The sequence below is a fragment of the Salmo salar genome, chromosome 15, assembly GCF_965601325.2.
Source record: "Salmo salar chromosome 15, fSalSal1, whole genome shotgun sequence".
NCBI classification, from domain to species: Eukaryota; Metazoa; Chordata; class Actinopteri; order Salmoniformes; family Salmonidae; genus Salmo; species Salmo salar.
This window is the reverse complement of record NC_138305.1, coordinates 63,150,075-63,169,666: the sequence shown is the minus strand read 5'-3', so window position 1 is coordinate 63,169,666 and position 19,592 is coordinate 63,150,075. Positions and strand designations below refer to the sequence as shown.

Here is a 19,592-nt window from a genome sequence, read left to right as displayed (position 1 = left end):
AGTGGAACAAGGAGAAAGCCAATCAGCGTCAGTGTTACTATCAGTGTGGAATCCTAAAAATGACTGAGGGGATTAGATTAATCTGGCCCTGGCGCCCGGGTAGGCGTGTTTTGCACTAGGTGAAGTTGATTGTTTTCGTTTCGAAACTGGGCTGCATCCCAGACGTGAGCCAGGTCCCCGTTCAAAGCCCACGGTGAAGTCGGCTAAGAACAAATGTGACATAATTACCCACAAGGAGTAATGAGTATGATTCTGTGTTGCTTTTGGTAAAAATGCTTTATCTTCCTCTAACAAGTTAGAAAATTCAAACATATATTTAATGGAAAAGAGATTTTGTATGGTTTTCAAAAAAGTACCATGCTGCTTTGATGACAACATGACCAAGCGGCACAGATTACTGATTTGAGACGGGTGCTCCTCTCTCACCACTTTTGCCCATTCACATTACGGGCCACAGACCGGTGCTCCACTGCTCAGCATAATCAAATCCGCCCTCTGTCATCCATTAAAGTGACATTAATGCCAAACCTTGTGTCCTGCTACAGTATCCACCCAACTGTGAGACTGGAAAAGTGTTTCTGTTTCTGTCCCAGTACATACCCCTCTATGGGAGGGTTTCTGTGTCACATTCCTGTTGTTCCTGGCTGCTATACAGGCCTAGGCTCAGTGACCTCATTCATCATCACAGGAATGTGTCTGTTTGTGATTACAGCAGAGAGAGAGAGAGAGAGAGAGAGATAATAGCAATGTGCTGTGTTCCAGCAATCTATCTCCATTTTGCCCAACTAGACAACTGGAGGAGTACGTTCCATGGAGTGGTTCTGTTTGCACTATAATTATAGGCTGATGATAACTGGATCATGTTGGCATTTGTCTGTGTTCCCTTTCTGTGTTTTCATGTGGACAATATTAACAGTGTGCATGTGTTTTCATGTGTTGTAACTGTGCACAGTGTACTGTTATTTGTCCTACAGTAGTACATGGTAGTGTTAAATTAGCACTGTGCTTAGTGCTGATGCAATAACACGTCATACAGGATTTTTAACCATTACACAAAGAGGTCTGTATCGCTCATTTTCGATTAAGAACATTTCAATTATATTTACAAGTCTGTAATGCCTTATGGTCTTACATAAACATTTACAAAGACTTCAGGACTGGCAGCTGACATGCTCATAATTATTATAACATAACCATAGACCACTTCAAGTGTTACAACACCAAAAACAACAAATTGAAAGCCACGTCCCCCACTAAGCCACGCCTCCAATTTAATTTCCCAGTGTGCCTTGCCTTTTCCAGTGAATTTTAGCAAATATTATGGATATATTGTTGTAATTCTATTTTGAATATTCGATGATGGTTGTCAGTACACTCGTAACAACTTAAGCATTACAAAACGTATATTCGGTCAAAGAATCCACATGTAGAAAATAAACCATAAATGTTTTGTTGACCAAATTTGAAACTTTCTCATTGACCTCCATACAAAAACTCCTTGCTTGGTGGGCGAAAAAAAACAAAAAAAACGACACCTGCTGGAGCAAGACAGATTTTCTGTTAGCTACTTAACTTATTCAAGCCTGTCTCAAAATACAACACTTTAAGACAAAAAAAAGCTATTTTCCTGACTCACTTTTCAAAGATGCCTAGAAATGTATACATTTTGTGCTCAAGAAGGAAGCAATCACTCCACTATTGCTGACTACAAATGATCTATAACTGGGATAATAACTCACTAACTAGCAAAGGATGTGTACATGTGGCTACATGCAGCTCTCGCTTTGATTTCAAAACAAGCACATCTACTCACGACCGCTCATGCTGTAAACACAGTCCAGTTCAAAGTAAATGGCACAGATCCATATATGGCAATGGTCTATTTGCATATTGGCCTACTGAAGCGCCAATTGTTTATGCCACACCGGTCTGTGTAGAGTATGGCTGAGTAGTCCGTGTCAATGCAATATAATCCTACTCCGATTCGTTCTGCCTACAACAAAATCTCTTGCATAGTTAGTTTTGGTATGTTGCATTGAAAGTGGCTAATATTGCATTGATTTGATCACAATTGCCACAGACCACTAAGTGCTAACAGTCAGTATCTGGATAATACGTGTGTAATGCTTGATAATGTATGTGATATCAACAGAGAACTACAGTGCCCTTGACATTTTACACATTTTGTTAGGTTACAGCCGTATTCTAAAATTGATTAAAAAAAAAAAAAAATTATCAATCTACACACAATAACTCATAATGAAAAAGAAAAAGCTTTTTTTTTGTTAATTTATATTTAAAAAATAAATATCAGATTTACATCAGCATTCAGACCCTTTAATCAGAACTTTGTTGAAGCACCTTTGGCAGCAATTACAGCCTCGAGTCTTCTTGGGTATGACACTACAAGCTTGGCACATCTGTATTTGGGGAGTATTTCCCATTCTCTGAAGATCCTCTCAAGTTCTGTCAGGTTGGATGCGGAGCATTGCTGTACAGCTATTTTCAGTTCTCTCCAGAGATGTTCGATCAGGTTCAAGTTGGGCTCTGGCTAGGCCACTAAAGGACATTTAAAGACTTGTCCCGAAACCACTCCTGCATTGTCCTGTTGGAAGGTGAACTTTCACCACAGTCTGAGGTACTGAGCGCTCTGGAATAGGTTTTCATCTAGGATCTCTCTGTAATTTGCTCTGTTCATCTTTGCCTCAAACCTGACTAGTCCCCCAGTCCCTGCCACTGAAAACAGCCCCACAGCATGATGCTGCCACCACCATGTTTCACCATAGAGATGGTGCCAGGTTTCCTCCAGACGTGACGGTGAGCATTCAGGCCAAAAAAGTTCAATCTTGGTTTCATCAAACCAGAGAATCTTGTTTCTCATGGTCTCAGAGTCCTTTCGGTGCCTTTTCACAAACTCCAAGCGGGCTGTCATGTGCCTTTTACTGAGGAGTGGCATCTCTCTGGCCACTCTACCATAAAAGCCTGATTGGTGGAGAGCTGCAGAGATGGTTGTCCTTCAGGCAGGTTCTCCCATCTCCACAAAGGAACTAGAGCTCTGTCAGAGTTATCATCGGGTTCTTGGTCACCTACCTGTCCAAGGCCCTTCTCCTCCGATTGCTCCGTTTGAATGGGCGGCCAGCTCTAGGAAGAGTCTTGATGGTTCCAAACGTTTCCAATTTAAGAATGATGGAGGCCACTGTGTTCTTAGGAATCTTCTATGCTGCAGAATGTTTTTGGTATTCTTCCCCAGATCTGTGCCTCGACACAATCCTGTCTTGGAGCTCTACGGACAATTCTTTTGACCTCATGGCTTGTTTTTTGCTCTGACGTGCATTGTCAACTGTGGGACCTTATAGAGACAGGTGTGTGCCTTTCCATATCATGCTCAGTCAATTGAATTTACAACAGGTGGACTCCAATCAAGTTGTAGAAATATCTCAAGGGCTCCTGAGTGGTGCAGCGGACTAAGGCACTGCAGCTCAGTGCTGAAGGCATCACTACAGACCCTGGTTCGATCCCAGGCTGTATCGTAACCGGCCACGATCGGGAGTCCAACAGGGCGGCGCACAATTGGCCCAGCGTCATCCGGGTTAGGGGAGGGTTTGGCCGGGGTAGGCCGGGTCATTGTAAAATAAAAATTTGTTCTTAATTAACTTCCCTAGTTAAATTAAGGTTAAATAAAAATAATCAATGGAAACAGGATATACTTGAGCTCAATTTCGAGTCTCATGGTACAGGGTCTGAATACTTATGTAAATAAGGTATTTCTGTATTTTTTTATTTATACATTTGCTAAAATAAAATAAACTGTTTTTGCTTTGCCATTATTGGGGATTGTGCGTAGATTTTTTTTATTTAATCCATTTTAGGATAAGGCTGTAACTTAACAAAATGTGTAAAAAGTCAAGGGGCTTGAATACTTTCCCGAAGGCACTGTATATTTTCTAGGGGATTGAAATATTTACTGGCTTTCATCAAGCTGCCCACTCAAGAAAAACTTCAAACAGCATCCAGTGACTGCAAACTGGTTCAGGTTGTCAGTCAACCTACCAGGTTAGTTATAAATAGCACAGGAACTAAATCATCAACATGTAATGATCTCATCTTTACTAATTCTGCATAAATTTGCTTTAAAGCAGTATCCAAATCATTTTTTACATTTACATTTTAGTCATTTAGCAGACGCTCTTATCCAGAGCATTTCATTTCATTTCATGCATTTTTTTAAATGATTTTTTTTGTACTGGCCCCCCGTGGGAATCGAACCCACAACCCTGGCGTTGCACACACCATGCTGGCGTTGCAAACACCATGCTCTACCAACTGAGCCACAGGGAAGGAAAATCCAAAGGATGTAGTGATTACAATATAGTAGCCATATCTAGGAAAACCAACGTTCCAATGGCTGGATCTAATATAGTGTATAAGAGGTCATACAATACATTTTGTAGTGATTCTTATGTTATTTGCTGATCTGTGGTGTGTAATAAGGAGCAACTAGACACTGCAATTGACACATTTATGAAATTGCTTATTCCAGTTACTAATAAGCATGCACCCATTAAGAAAATGACTGTAAAAACGGTTAAATCCCCTTGGATTGATGAGGAATTGAAAAATGGTATGGTTGAGAGGGATGAAGCAAAAGGTATGGCAAATAAGTCTGGCAGCCCAACCTATTGGCAAACGTACTGCAAATTAAGAAATCATGTGACTAAACTAAATAATAATACAAATAAACTATACTATGAAACAAAAATAAATTGATTGACATTTTGGATAAAGAGTTACTTGTCTAACATAACACAGATGGTGTTCTTTAATGGAAGCCTCTCCAACATAATCGAGGTAAAATCAGGAATTCCCCAGGGTAGCTGTTAAGGCCCCTTACTTTTTTCAATCTTTACTAATGACATACCACTGGCTTTGAGTAAAGCCAGTTTGTCTATGTATGTGGATGACTCAACACTATAAACGTCAGCTACTACAGCAACTGAAATGACTGCAACATTTAACAAAAAGCTGCAGTTAGTTTCAGAATGGATGGCAAGGAATAAGTTAGTCCTGATATTTCCAAAACTAAAAGCTTTGTTTTTGGAACAAATCATTCACTAAACCCTAACCCTCAACTAAATGAATAATGTGGAAATTGAGCAAGTTGATGTGACTAAACTGCTTGGAGTAACCCTGGATTGTAAACTGTCATGGTCAAAACATATTGATAAAACTAGCTAAGATGGGGAGAAGTCTGTCCATAATAAAGCGCTGCTCTGCCTTCACTATCACTTCACTTCACTACCAACACTATCAACAAGGCAGGTTCTACAGGCCCTAGTTTTGTTGCACCTAGACTACTGTTCGGTCGTGTGGTCAGGTGCCACAAAGAGAGACTTGGGAAAATTACATTAAGCTCAAAACAGGGCAGCACGGCTGGCCCTTAAAAGTACACGGAGAGCTAACATTAATGATATGCATGTCAGCCTCTCATGCCTCGAAGTGGAAGAGAGATTGACTTCATCACTACTTGTTTTTGTAAGAAGTGTTGACAAGCTGAACGTACCAAGCTCGGACACCCATGCATACCCCACAAGACATGCCATCAGAGGTCTCTTCACAATCCCCAAGTCCAGAACAAACTATGGGAAGCGCACAGTACTACATAGAGCCATGACTAAATTGAGCTCTATTCCACGTCAGGTAACTGATGCAAGCAGGAGAATTAGATTTTTAAAACAGGTGACATTACAACTTATAGAAAAGCAGGGACTGTGAAGAAACACACACAAAGATACAGACACGCATACGCATGCATTTTAACCTGTTATGGATAGGGGGCAGTATTTTCACGGCCGGATAAAAAAACGTACCCGATTTAATCTGGTTATTACTCCTGCCCAGAAACTAGAATATGCATATAATTATTAGCTTTGGATAGAAAACACTCCAAAGTTTCTAAAACTGTTTGAATGGTGTCTGTGAGTATAACAGAACTCAAATGGCAGGCCAAAACCTGAGAAGATTCTGTACAGGAAGTACCCTGTCTGACCATTTCTTGGCCTTCTTTGTCATCTCTATCCAAAACAAAGGATCTCTGCTGTAATGTGACATTTTCTAAGGCTCCCATAGGCTCTCAGAAGGCGCCAGAACGTTGAACGATGACTCTGCAGTTACTGGCTGAAAAACAGTAGCGCATTTGGTAAGTGGTCGATCTGAGAACAATGAGACGGGTGCACGCATGCACGTGAAGAGTCCATTTTACTTTTTGAGTCTTTGAACGGAAAGGACGTCTCCCGGTCGGAATATTATCCCTTTTTTTACGAGAAAAATCGCATAAAAATTGATTTTAAACAGCGTTTGACATGCTTCGAAGTACGGTAATGGAATATTTTGAATTTTTTTGTCACGATACACGTCCGCGCATCACCCTTCGTTACCCTTCGGATAGTGTCTTGAACGCACGAACAAAACGCCGCTATTTGGATATAACTATGGATTATTTGGAACCAAAACAACATTTGTTGTTGAAGTAGAAGTCCTGGGAGTGCATTCTGACGAAGAACAGCAAAGGTAATCCAATTTTTCTTATAGTAAATCTGAGTTTGGTGAGTACCAAACTTGGTGGGTGTCAAATTAGCTAGCCCGTGATGGCGAGCTATCTACTCAGAATATTGCAAAATGTGCTTTCACTGAAAAGCTATTTTAAAATCGGACACCGCGATTGCATAAAGGAGTTCTGTATCTATAATTCTTAAAATAATTGTTATGTTTTTTGTGAACGTTTATCGTGAGTAATTTAGTAAATTCCCCGGAAGTATTCGGTGGGAATGCTAGTTCTGAACGTCACATGCTAATGTAAAAAGCTGTTTTTTGATATAAATATGTACTTGATTGAACAAAACATGCATGTATTGTATAACATAATGTCCTAGGAGTGTCATCTGATGAAGATCATCAAAGGTTAGTGCTGCATTTAGCTGTGGTTTTGGTTTTTGTGACATTATATGCTAGCTTGAAAAATGGGTGTCTGATTATTTCTGGCTGGGTACTCTGCTGACATAATCTAATGTTTTGCTTTCGTTGTAAAGCCTTTTTGAAATCGGACAGTGTGGTTAGATAAAGGAGAGTCTTGTTTTTAAAATGGTGAAAAATAGTCATATGTTTGAAAAATGGAAGTTTTCGGATTTTCGAGGAGTTTGTATTTCGCGCCACGCCCATCATTGGATATTGGAGCAGGTGTTCCGCTAGCGGAACGTCTAGATGTAAGACGTTAATATTTTAGTTTGGTGGTATTATACATTTTGTATTGTACATTTTGTATTGTAGGTATGTAGTAGCATAATAATGTTATATGATGTACAGTTTTATCTTCTGTTGTCTACAGTGGCAAGAAAAAGTATGTGAACCCTTTGTAATTACCTGTATTTCTGCATAAAATGGTCAACAAATTTGATCTGATCTTCATCTAAGTCACAACAATAAACAAATATAGTGTGCATAAACTAATAACACACAAATTATTGTATTTTTCTTGTCTATATTGAATACATCATTTAAACTTTCACAGTGTAGTTTGGGAAAAGTATGTGAACCCCTAGGCTAATGACTTCTCCAAAAGCTAATTGAGTCAGGAGTCAGCTAACCTGGAGTCCAATCAATGAGACGAGATTGGAGATGTTGGTTAGAGCTGCCTTGTCCTATTAAAAAAAAGGAACAAAATTTGAGTTTGCTATTCACAACAAGCATTGCCTGATGTGAACCATGCCTTGAACAAAAGAGATCTCAGAAGACCTAAGATTAAGAATTGTTGACTTGCATGAAGCTGGAAAGGGTTACAAAAGTATCTCTAAAAGACTTAATGTTCATCAGTCCACGGTAAGACAAATGATCTATAAATGGAGAAAGTTCAGCACTGTTGCTACTCTCTCTAGGAGTAGCCATCCTGCAAAGGTGACTGCAAGAGCACAGCACAGAATGCTCAATGAGCTTAAGAAGAATCCTAGTGTCCGCTAAAATCGTACAGAAATCTTTGGAACATGCTAACATCTCTGTTGAGGAGTCTATGATACGTAAAACACTAAACAAGAATGGTGTTCATGGGAGGACACCATGGAAGAAGCCGCTGCTGTCCAAAATAAAACATTGTTGCACGTCTGAAGTTTGCAAAAATGCACATGGATGTTCCACAGCGCTACTGGCAAAATATTCTGTGGACAGATGAAACTATAGTTGAGGTGTTTGGAAGGAACACACACCACTATGTGTGGAGAAAAAAAGGCACAGCACACCAACATCAAAACCTCATCCCAATTGTAAAGTATGGTGGAGGGAGCGTCATGGTTTGGGGCTGCTTTGCTACCTCAGGGCCTGGAAGGCTTGCTATCATCGACGGAAAAATGAATTCCCAAGTTTATCAAGACATTTTGCAGGAGAATGTTAGGCTATTTGTCTGCCAATTGAAGCTCAACAGAAGTTGGGTGATGCAACAGGACAACGACACAAAACACAGAAGTAAATCAACAACAGAATGGCTTCAACAGAAGAAAATACGCCTTCTGCAGTGGCCCAGTCAGAATACTGACCTCAACCTGATTGAGATGCTGTGGCATGACCTCAAGAGAGCAGTTGACACCAGACATCCCAAGAATATTGCTGAACTGAAACATTTTTGTAAAGCGGAATGGTCCAAAATTCCTCCTGATGTCACGTCCTGACAAGCAGAGGGAGTAATTGTATTAGATTTTGGTCAGGACGTGGCAGTAGGGTTGTGTTGTATGGTTTATCTAGTTGTTTTGTTTCTTTGTTAGTCTGTGTGGCTCCCGATCAGGAACAGCTGTATGTCGTTGTTCCTGATTGGGAGTCATATATTAGGAGTGTCTTTTTCACCTGGGGTTTGTGGGTTGTTGTTTTTGCATTGCGTTGTGTATAGCCTGCAAAACTGTTCCTGTCGGTCTTTGTTTCTTGTTTTTGCTTGGTGTTCACATTTAAAATAAATATGATGAGCACGCAACCCGCTGCGTATTGGTCCACTTTTTCCGACAGCGATTTCTCTATATCTTCAGACGAAGAGGAGCTTGACAGAACAACCCACCAAACAAAGACCAAGCAGCGGAGAAAGGAGCAGCAGGTGGAGTACATGGACTATAGAGAGAGATGGACTTGGGAGGAGATTCTGGACGGGGCTGGACCTTGGCACCAGGCTGGGGTATACCGTCGCCCACGGGAGGAAATAGAGGAAGCTAAGGCAGAGAGGCGGCGGTATGAGGCCAGGAACGCGCTGATAGAGAAGCACGAGAGGCACCCCCAATAAGTTTTTTTGGGGGGGCACATGGATAGGTTGGCTAGGCCAAGGAAGAGCCATAAGCCAGCTACCCATGCTTATATGGAGGAGCGTATGGAGTGGAGGGCGCCGTGTTTTGCAGAAGTGCGCACGATCTCGCCCATACGCACGCACAGTCCAGTGCGAGTTATTCCAGCCCCTCGCAGATGCCGTGCTAGAGTGGGCATCCAGCCTGGTAGGAGGATGCCTGCGCAGCGCGTCTGGTCACCGGTACTCCCGCTCTACGCACGGCAACCATCAGGCCCCTGCACAGCCCAGTTCGCCCTGTACCAGCGCTCCGCACATATAGGGCTACTAGTTCCATCCAGCCAGGACGGGTTGTGCAGGAGGTGCGTGCAAGACCGCCTGTCCGCCTCCATGGCCCAGTTTTTCCAGTTCCCGCCTCTCGTGCTGACCCGGAAGTGCGAACCTCTATTCTGGCACGTCCAGTACCAGCACCACGTATCAAGCTTCCAGTGAGTCAGCCTAGTCCTACTCAGCCTGTTCCTGCTCCTCGCACTAGCCCTGAGGTGCGTGTCCCCAGGCTGGTACCTCCACTACCAGCCCCATGCATCAGGCTTCCAGTGCGTCAGACCAGGCCAGAGTATCCGGCAACAGTGCCTCGTCCAGAGTGCCCGGCAACAGTGCCTCGTCCAGAGTGCCCGGCAACAGTGCCTCGTCCAGAGTGCCCGGCAACAGTGCCTAGTCCAGAGTGCCCGGTACCGGGTGAGACGGCCCACTGTACGGAACCGGGTGAGACGGCCCACTGTCCGGAACCGGGGGAGACGGCCCACTGTCCAGAACCGCGGGAGACGGCGCACTGTCCAGAACCGGGTGAGTCTGCCCGCGACCCGGAACCGGGTGAGATTGAAATTAACTATGAACCGGGTGAGTCTGCCCGCGACCCGGAACCGGGTGAGTCTGCCCGCGACCCGGAACCGGGTGAGATTGAAATGAACTATGAACTATGCGAGTCTGCCTACAGTTTTGAACCTAATGAGTCTGCATACAACCCGGAACTGAGGGAGTCTGCCTATGGTCCAGAACCAAGAGACTATGTCGTCAGTCAGGAGGACAGGAGGCCAGAACCAGAGCCTCCTCCAGTGTAGGTGGGTTGGGGAGGGGGGGTTGTAGCACAAGTGCCGTCGTTGACGGCAGCCACCCTCCCTTCCCTCCCTTTTTGTTTAGGGGGTATTTGTTTTTTTGTTTGTTGTGGTATTGGGGGATTTTTGTGTTTTCTTTTGAGGTGCATTCGGGGTCTACACCTTTAGGGGGGGGGTACTGTCACGTCCTGACCAGCAGAGGGAGTAATTGTATTAGCTTTTGGTCAGGACTTGGCAGTAGGGTTGTGTTGTATGGTTTATCTAGTTGTTTTGTTTCTTTGTTAGTCTGTGTGGCTCCCGATCAGGAACAGCTGTATGTCATTGTTCCTGATTGGGAGTCATATATTTGGAGTGTTTTTCACCTGGTGTTTGTGGGTTGTTGTTTTTGCATTGCGTTGTGTATAGCCTGCAAAACTGTTCCTGTCGGTCTTTGTTTCTTGTTTTTTCTTGGTGTTCACATTTAAAATAAATATGATGAGCACGCAAACCGCTGCGTATTGGTCCACTTTTTCCGACAGCGATTTCTCTATATCTTCAGACGAAGAGGAGCATGACACCTGACCGTTGTGCAGGTCTGATCCGCAACTACAGAAAACATTTGGTTGTGGTTATTGCTGCTAAAGGAGGGTCAACCAGTTATTAAATCCAAGGCTTTACATACTTCTCAATAAAGACATGAAAACGTATAATTGTTTGTGTTGTATTAGTTTAAGCAGACTGTATTTGTCTATTGTTGTGACCTAGATGAAGATCAGATCAAATTTAATGACCAATTTATGCAGAAATCCAAGTATTTCCAAAGGGTTCGCATCCTTTTTCTTGCCATTGAATGTAATGTAAGTGCTTTAATCTGTTTGGACCCCATTTAGAGTAGCTGCCTTGTTAACAGGGAAAACTGTAGAACAGCGGTCACCAAACTTTTCTGGGTCAAGATCACGAAATGCAAGCCGAGATCTAGTGCTCCGATTTTTTTTTTTACATGAAAAACGCAAGCCTATGCAACATTAACCAATTAAAAACAGTACTGTAGCAATGAGGTCTGTGCAGTAAGCTACAGGCCCAATACATTATCACTGCATGTTGGCTTTGCTTGAATTGCCCTGCCAATGCATTGTTTTTCGGGCCATTTTTGTCAATTATATTTCAAAATTTGAGGTAGGTTATATGATCAAACCGGTATTAGATCCGTTGTTGTATTACTTGTGAAGCACAGCTGAGTGAGCATACATATTTTATGTGCTGATGGTGCCTGCATCTGATGGTCAGTCTCAGCTGAGGGAGAGAGTAGCAGACTGAATATTCGGCTCTCAACGTCCCTCCGCTCTCCCTATCCTCCACTGACATTGACCAAAAAGGGACATAGTCTTCCAGATGATGGAGAAACTCGAGTCGCACCGCATTATTTCTGCGTCATGCACAAATTCATGTTGTTACTCCTATGAACAGAGAAAGTGAAATATTCCTTGATATTAAAAAAGACCCAAGCCGTTAATAACGCAAGCCTACAGACACACTTTCCTACTCATTCATTACTGCTGCAGTGCTTGTTGTAGCGCTGAGTGGAAATAGGAAGAACATGCATTTTATGGCTTATAAAAGTGTTGAATACAAAGTGTTGAGTAAGAACTTAAACATGAACTCACTCATAAAAACAGCATCTCTTTATTCGTTGTATTCGTTGTCTTCATTGACAGTCTCTCTCTAGTCATGGTTGAAAATATTTTGAAATATCATAGTATCAACTTTGCTGTAGCTTTCATTTTATGTCTGCTATTTTACTACAGACACAGTCATCTGAGCCATCCGATTGGCCAGCAGTAGACCCATAGTGCACTTGATTTGCTCTTTGGGCCCTCCGGGAAGTCAGAGTTTGTACCTTCAGACACATGAAATGTTTCAAAATGGCAACAACAAAATAGGGACACAAGGTTTTATCGTTGGGTTTTTTACCTACATTTTGGAGATCGACTAGGAATGCCTTGGAGATCTACCAGGTGATCGCGATCGACCGGTTGATGACCACTGCTCTAGAAAGTTGAATGAAGTTCAATCTTGTGCTTCTTTCTGTGGTATGACCGCACACACGCACAGCTTAGAGGGAACATTAATCATAAGGCGTTACTTAGATGGACAAGATTTATCCTAACACAGTGGTGTTAGGAACCTCCTGGTTTACATACCACATCAGGCCTGCAAGGGACATAAAGCTGGCTTGTCAAGTGATGTGTAATTCCTAATGGATTCCAGCCAGAGTTATATTCAACTGTACCCTGCGTTCAGAATTACTTTTAGGGTTAGGAACATTGTGAGGAGACTTCCATTTAAACTGGAACGAGCATTTCAGTAAGAGGTACAATAGATCGAACTAACTGATTGGATTAGTTTAGAAAAATGTATGTTATTTATCAAATCAAATCAAACTTTATTTGTCACATGTGCCGAATACCACAGGTGTAGACCTTACCGTGGAATGCTTATTTACAAGCCCTTAACCAACAGTGCTGTTCAGGAAATAGTTAAGAAAACATTTACTAAATTAAACTAAAGTAAAAAAATAAATAAAAAGTAACAATAACAATAACGAGACTATATACAGGGGGTACCGGTACAGAGTCAATGTGCGGGGGTACAGGTTAGTCAAGGTAATTTGTACATTTGTAGGGGTGAAGTGACTATGCATAGATAATAAACAGTGAGTAGCAGCAGAGTAAAAAACAAATGTAGGTGGGGGGTTTCAATTTACAGTAGGTCCTGGATGGCAGGAAGCTTGGCCTCAGTGATGTACTCGGCCGTACACACTACTCTCTGTAGCACCTTACGGTCAGATGTCGAGCAGTTGCCCGACCAGACGGTGATGCAACCAGTTAGGATGCTCTCGATGGTGGCTCTCGATGGTGCAGCTGTAGAACATTTTGAGGATCTGGGGACCCATGCCAAATCTTTTCAATCTCCAGAGGGGGAAAAGATGTTGTCGTTCCCTCTTCACGACTGTCTTGGTGTGTTTGGACCATGATAGTTTGTTGGTGAAGTGGACACCAAGGAACATGAAACTCTTGACCCGCACCACTACAGCCCCGTTGATGTTAATGGGGGCTGGTTCAGCTCTCCTTTTCCTGTAGTTCACGATAAGCTCCTTTGTCTTGCTTACACTGAGGGAGAGGTTGTTGTCCTGGCACCACACTGCCGGGTCTCTGACCTCCTCCCTATAGGCTGTCTCATCATTGTCTGTGATCAGGCCAACCACTGTTGTGTCATCAGCAAACTTAATGACGGTATTGGAGTCATGTTTGGCCACGCAGTTGTGGGTGAACAGGGAGTACAGGAGGGGACTAAGCACACACCCGAGGGGCCCCAGTGTTGAGGATCAGCGTGGCAGACTTGTTGTTGCCTACCCTTACCACCTGGGGATGGCCCGTCAGGAAGTCCAGGATCCAGTTGCAGAGGGAGGTGTTTAGTCCCAGGGTCCTTAGCTTCGTGATGAGCTTTGTGGGCACTATGGTGTTGAACGCTGAGCTGTAGTCAATGAACAGCATTCTCACATGATGTTCCCTTTGTCCAGGTGGGAAAGGGCAGTGTGGAGTGCGATAGAGATTGCGTCATCTGTGGATATGTTGGGCGGTATGCGAATTGGAGTGGGTCTAGGGTATCTGGGATGACGCTGTTGATGTGAGCCATGACCAGCCTTTCAAAGCACTTCATGGCTACTGATGTCAGTTCTATGGGCGGTAATCATTTAGGCAGGTTACCTTCGCTTCCTTGGTGGTCTGCTTGAAAAATGAAGCTATTACAGACTCAGTCAGCAAGAGGATGCAAATGTCAGTGCTTTGAGTTCACGTCCTGGTAATCCGGCTGGCCCCGCGGCTTTGTGAATGTTGACCTGTTTAAAGGTCTTGCTCACATCAGCTACCAAGAGCGTTATCACACAGTCATCCGGAACAGCTGGTGCTCTCATTCATGATTCAGTGTTGCTTGCCTCGAAGCAAGCATAAAAGGCATTTAGCTCATCTGGTTGGCTTGCGTCACTGGGAAGCTGGCGGCTGGGTTTCCCTTTGTAGTCCGTAATAGTTTTCAAGCCCTGCCACATCTGGCAAGCGTCAGAGCTGGTGTGGTAGGATTCAATCTTAATCCTGTATTGACGCTTTGCCTGTTTGATGGTTCGTCTGAGGGCTTGGCAGAATTTCTTATAAGCGTCCGGATTAGTGTTCTGCTCCTTGAAAGCAGCAGCTCTAGCCTTTAGTGTGATGTGGATGTTGCCTGTAATCCATGGCTTCTGGTTGGGATATGTACGTATGGTCACTGTTGGGACGATGTCCTCAATGCACTTATTGATGAAGCCGATGACTGAGGTGGTATACTCCTCAATGCCATTGGATGAATCCCGGAACATATTCTAGTCTATGCTAGGAAAACAGTCCTGTAACGTAGCATCATCTGACCACTTCGGTATTGAGAGAGTCACTGGTACTTCCTGCTTTAGGTTTTGCTTGTAAGCAGGAATCAGGAGGATATAATTATGGTCAGATTTGCCAAATGGAGGGTGAGGGAGAGCTTTGTACGCGTCTCTGTGTGTAGAGTAAAGGGGGTCTTGTAGAGTAAAAGTTTTTTTCCCCTCTGGTTGCACATGTGACAGGCTGGTAGAAATGAGGTAAAATGGATTTAAGTTTGCCTGCATTAAAGTCCCCGGTCACTAGGGGCGCCGCTTCTGGATGAGCATTTTCTTGTTTGCTTATGGCCTTATACAGCTGTTTGAGTGCAGTCTTAGTGCCAGCATCGGTTTGTGGTGGTAAATAGATGGCTACGAATAATATAGATGAGATCTCTCTTGGTAGATAGTGTGGTCTACAGCTTATCGTAAGGTATTCTACCTCAGGAGAGCAATACCTCGAGACTTTTTTAATGTTAGACATCGCGCACCAGCTGTTATTGACAAATAGACACCCACCCCCGCCCTCGTCTCACCAGACGTAGCTTCTCTGTCCTGCCAATGCATGGAAAATCCCGCCAACTCTATATTGTCCGTGTCGTCGTTCAACCACGACTCTGTGAAACATATACAGTTTTTAATGTCCCGTTGGTAGGATAATCTTGATCGTAGATCATCCATTTTGTTTTCCAATGATTGCACGTTGGCCAATAGAACGGATGGCAGTGGGGGTTTACTCACTCGCCTACGAATTCTCAGAAGGCAGCCCGACCTCCGCCGCCTTTTCTCTGTCTTTTATTCACGCAAATGACGGGGAATTGGGCCCGTTCCTGAGAAAGCAGTATGTCCTTTGCGTCGGACTCGTTAAAGAAAAAATCTTGGTCCACTTCGAGATGAGTAATTGATATTCTGATGTCTAGAAGTTATTTTACGTCATAAGAGACGTAAGCAGCAACATTATGTACAAAATAAGTAAATAAATAAGTTACAAACAACACGAAAAAACTAACAAAATAGCACAGTTGGTTAGGAGCACGTAAAATGGCAGCCATCCCCTCCGGTACCATTATCATGCATAAGATCAATCAATCAATGTACATGCAAAAATCATCCTGTGTAGTTCAGTTTGTATGCCAGGTTAGTGGGTTCGAATCCCTGGACCACAATGAATGTACGCATGACTGTAAGTAGCTTTGCTTTTATCCAAAAAATCTATCCAAAAATGTCTACCTGCAGTAGAGCATGGTGAAAAATCTGATAACGATGGGAATGTTTTACTCTCAACAGAGTAAAACTGACACAATCCCACTCTCAACACTGGTTATTAACACAACACTGGGATTATTTTACACCACTTATTGTTAATTGTACTATTGCAGAGTTCGTTTAACTCCTGAATCAATCTCATCTACCCCCCCAAAAAACTATTACAAAAATTCTGAATCGACAGTAGAAATGTTCCACTGAAAAATCCATACTAGGTCACACTGGCCAATTTGCTGTGTATTGTTAATTTGCTGTGTATTCCAGAGCCTTGGATCAAAAGTACACAGTAGAAAAGGGGGTGTAAAAATAACAGTGTTGACTTATTTTAACCCAGGATGAGTATTTTCAACACTATGAGGAGTCAATGAGCTCTAGTGTCGAGTGTAAAATTATGCAGTCATTGCAGTGTAAATTCAACTAATTCAGTGGAATTTTAACACCATTTTGAGTCAAATTAACTCTGAAAATGTGACACTACCTGTAGAGTAACTTTAACACTGTCACTCCATGATCTATTTCACCTGTCCCTGTGATTGTCTCCACCCCCTCCAGCTGTCGCTTATTTTCCCCAGTGTATTTATCCCTGTGTTTCCTGTCTCTCTGTGCCAGTTCGCCTTGTATGTTTAGTCAAGTCAACCAGCCTGTTTTTCCCCGTATTCCTTTTCTGTTCTCTTTTGCTAGTCTTCCCGGATTTGACCACTGCCTGACTCTGGACTACTTTTCCACCTGCCTGATCATCCTGCCTGCCCTGACCTTGAATCTGCCTGCCCTTCGGTACCTATTGGACTCTGTTTTGGAACTGTTTTGGAACTGGTTTTGACCTTTTTCCTGTACACGACCATTCTCTTGCCTACCCCTTTTTGGATTAAGAAATATTGTAAGACTCCAACCATCTGCCTCCTGTGTCTGCATCCGGGTCTCACCTTTTATCTTGATAGTATGAACTGGCCATGACAGACCCAGCAGACTTGGACCAGCTCCGCCACACTGTCTTCCTGCAGGGAGCCACCATTGGGAGGCATGAGGAGCTACTACAGGGCTTTTTGGAAGGGCTTCGTTCCCTGATGGAACACCACGACCAGGGGTTTAAGGCTACTATGGAGCAACAACCATTTGTGGTCATCTGGAGAAATTTATGGCAGAGGTGAGAAAGGTATTTGTGTCTCTGGTATCCGGGAGAAAGGCAGCCAGTAAACTGCTTGACTTACGTCAAAACTCCCGTAGTGTCATGAATCCCGCTTCCTGAGTCTGTTTTCTGCCTGAGTTGCCTGTTTTCTGTCTTGGAGTCTGTTTCCTGAGGTTCCTGAACGCACCCTGTCTGGATGCCGGGCGCCGAAGCTAGGCGGGAGATCTCAATTACCCGCACCTGCATCTCATCAGCTATCTGCACACCTGGTCCTGATCATCACCTTTCCACTTCATAAGCTCTGACCTGACATCCATTCCCTGATGGATCGTTAGCAATGAACATCATTCTCCCGGAACATTCACCCCACCCCTGCCTGGTCGTCGGTGGCTTCTGTGACATCATTGGATCTGCCTATTCACTCTCACCAACTCACCTCCGCTGCCCGCTCCGTCTCCTGGATTACTCTGCTTTCACATTTGAGTCTGTAAATAAATACTCACCTTCGTTCCACTCACCTTGTCCTGGTCTGCTTCTGGGTTCTGCTTTAGAGAATCGTAACAGAACGATCCGGCCAAGAATGAACCCAGCGGACCTGGACTCCGTTCGCCATGCCATTACCCATCAGGAGAAGATGTTGGGACAACACAGCACGGCGCTACAGGAGATCGCGTTTTTGGTTTGGAACTTTTCTGCTAGTCTGACGAGTATCCAGGCTCAGCTCAGTTTGCCGGCGGATCATCCACCACCTGCTTCACCCCTCTCACCTGTCGCTTCTGGAGCTGTTTCCTTCCGTGAGCCCAAGGTTCCGACGCCAGATAAGTACTAAGGGGATTTGGGAAGATGCCGTTCATTTCTTATGCAGTGTGGATTAGTGTTTGATCTGCAGCCCCACTCTTACGCCACAGACAAGGCTAGGATAGCTTTTGTTATTGAACTGCTACATGGAAGAGCTCTGGAGTGGGCTTCAGCCGTATGGGAACGACAGGACACCTGCATGGCGTCATACCAGGAGTTCACGGCAGAGATGAGGAAGCTTTTTGACCATCCTGTCCGAGGTAAGGACGCAGCAAAGCGTTAGTTCTCTCTTCGCCAAGGAGCTCGCAGTGTGGCAGACTTTGTTATCAAATTCAGGACATTAGCTGTGGAGAGTGGGTGGAATGAGGTGTCACTACAAGCGGTTTTTTATCAGGGGTTGTTGGAGCAACTCAAGGATGAGCTGATCTCCTATCCTGAGCCTAGTGACCTGGACAGTCTGGTAGCATTATCTATTCGGGTGGATAACAGAGTCCGAGAGAGAAGGAGGGAGAAGCAATGGGGCACGTCCAATCAATCAGCTACTCGGTTACCATTCGGGTCAGGAAGTGGACCAGAATGAGTCGATCATTATTCACCACACGGGATTAGTGGAGGGGTCCTGCCTCCAGATCCTGAAACCATGCAAGTGGGGCGGCACGGGATAACCAAGGAGGAGCGCCAATGTAGACGTGAGGCCAACAGCTGCCTCTACTGTGGTAGCTCGGGACATTACATCTCCGCTTGTCCCCAGCGCCCGTTAAACTGCCCAGTTTCAACCTCTCAATAGTCCTGTCAGACCCCGTTTTCCTGCAACACTCATGAAGAAGAATCAGAGTTTAGCGATTAACGCTTTTATCGATTCAGGTGCCGATGGCAGCTTTATGGATGCCGACTTGGTGGAACAGCTGGGGCTTTCCAAGGAGCAATTACCGGAAGCCATTGAAGCTACCACTCTGAACGGCAGTAGTCTGGCACGTATCACTATGAGGACTGAACCGGTTAAGATGCTGTTGTCAGGGAATCATTCAGAGGTTATCTCCTTCTTCATTCTGCCTTCTCCCCATGTTCCTCTGGTTCTTGGGTACCCCTGGCTGAGAGAACACAATCCCACGTTCGATTGGGTGACTGGCAAGGTATCTAGTTGGAGCACTGAATGTCATGCTAACTGCCTTAAGACTGCCTGTTGCCATTCTGTTCCCAGTCAGGTAATTGATTCTACCCCCCAGATTTGTCCCTGGTTCCTGAAACATATCACGATTTGGGTGAAGTGTTCAGTAAGCATAAGGCTCTGTCACTTCCTCCCCACCGACCATATGATTGTGCCATTAACCTGTTCCCTGGAGCTGCCTATCCCAAGGGACGGTTATACAGTATCTCTCGACCTGAACGTGAAGCTTTGGAGACCTACATAAAGGAGTCTCTAGCTGCTGGTCTCATTCGTCCCTCGTCATCACCCCTGGGGGCAGGATCATTTTTTGTGAGTAAGAAGGATGGCTCACTTTGACCTTGTATTGATTATCGGGGTTTGAATGATATTACGGTCAAGAACAAGTATCACCT

At 44.1% G+C, this 19,592-nt stretch overlaps 1 protein-coding gene across 1 annotated transcript in view; it reads right to left on the bottom strand.

Annotated features, from left to right (window-relative positions):
- LOC106571809 (putative methyltransferase-like protein 24) overlaps nucleotides 1-19,592 on the bottom strand; it is a 119,976-nt gene that overhangs the window by 55,209 nt on the left and 45,175 nt on the right. The gene's annotated exons all lie outside the window — the stretch shown is intronic.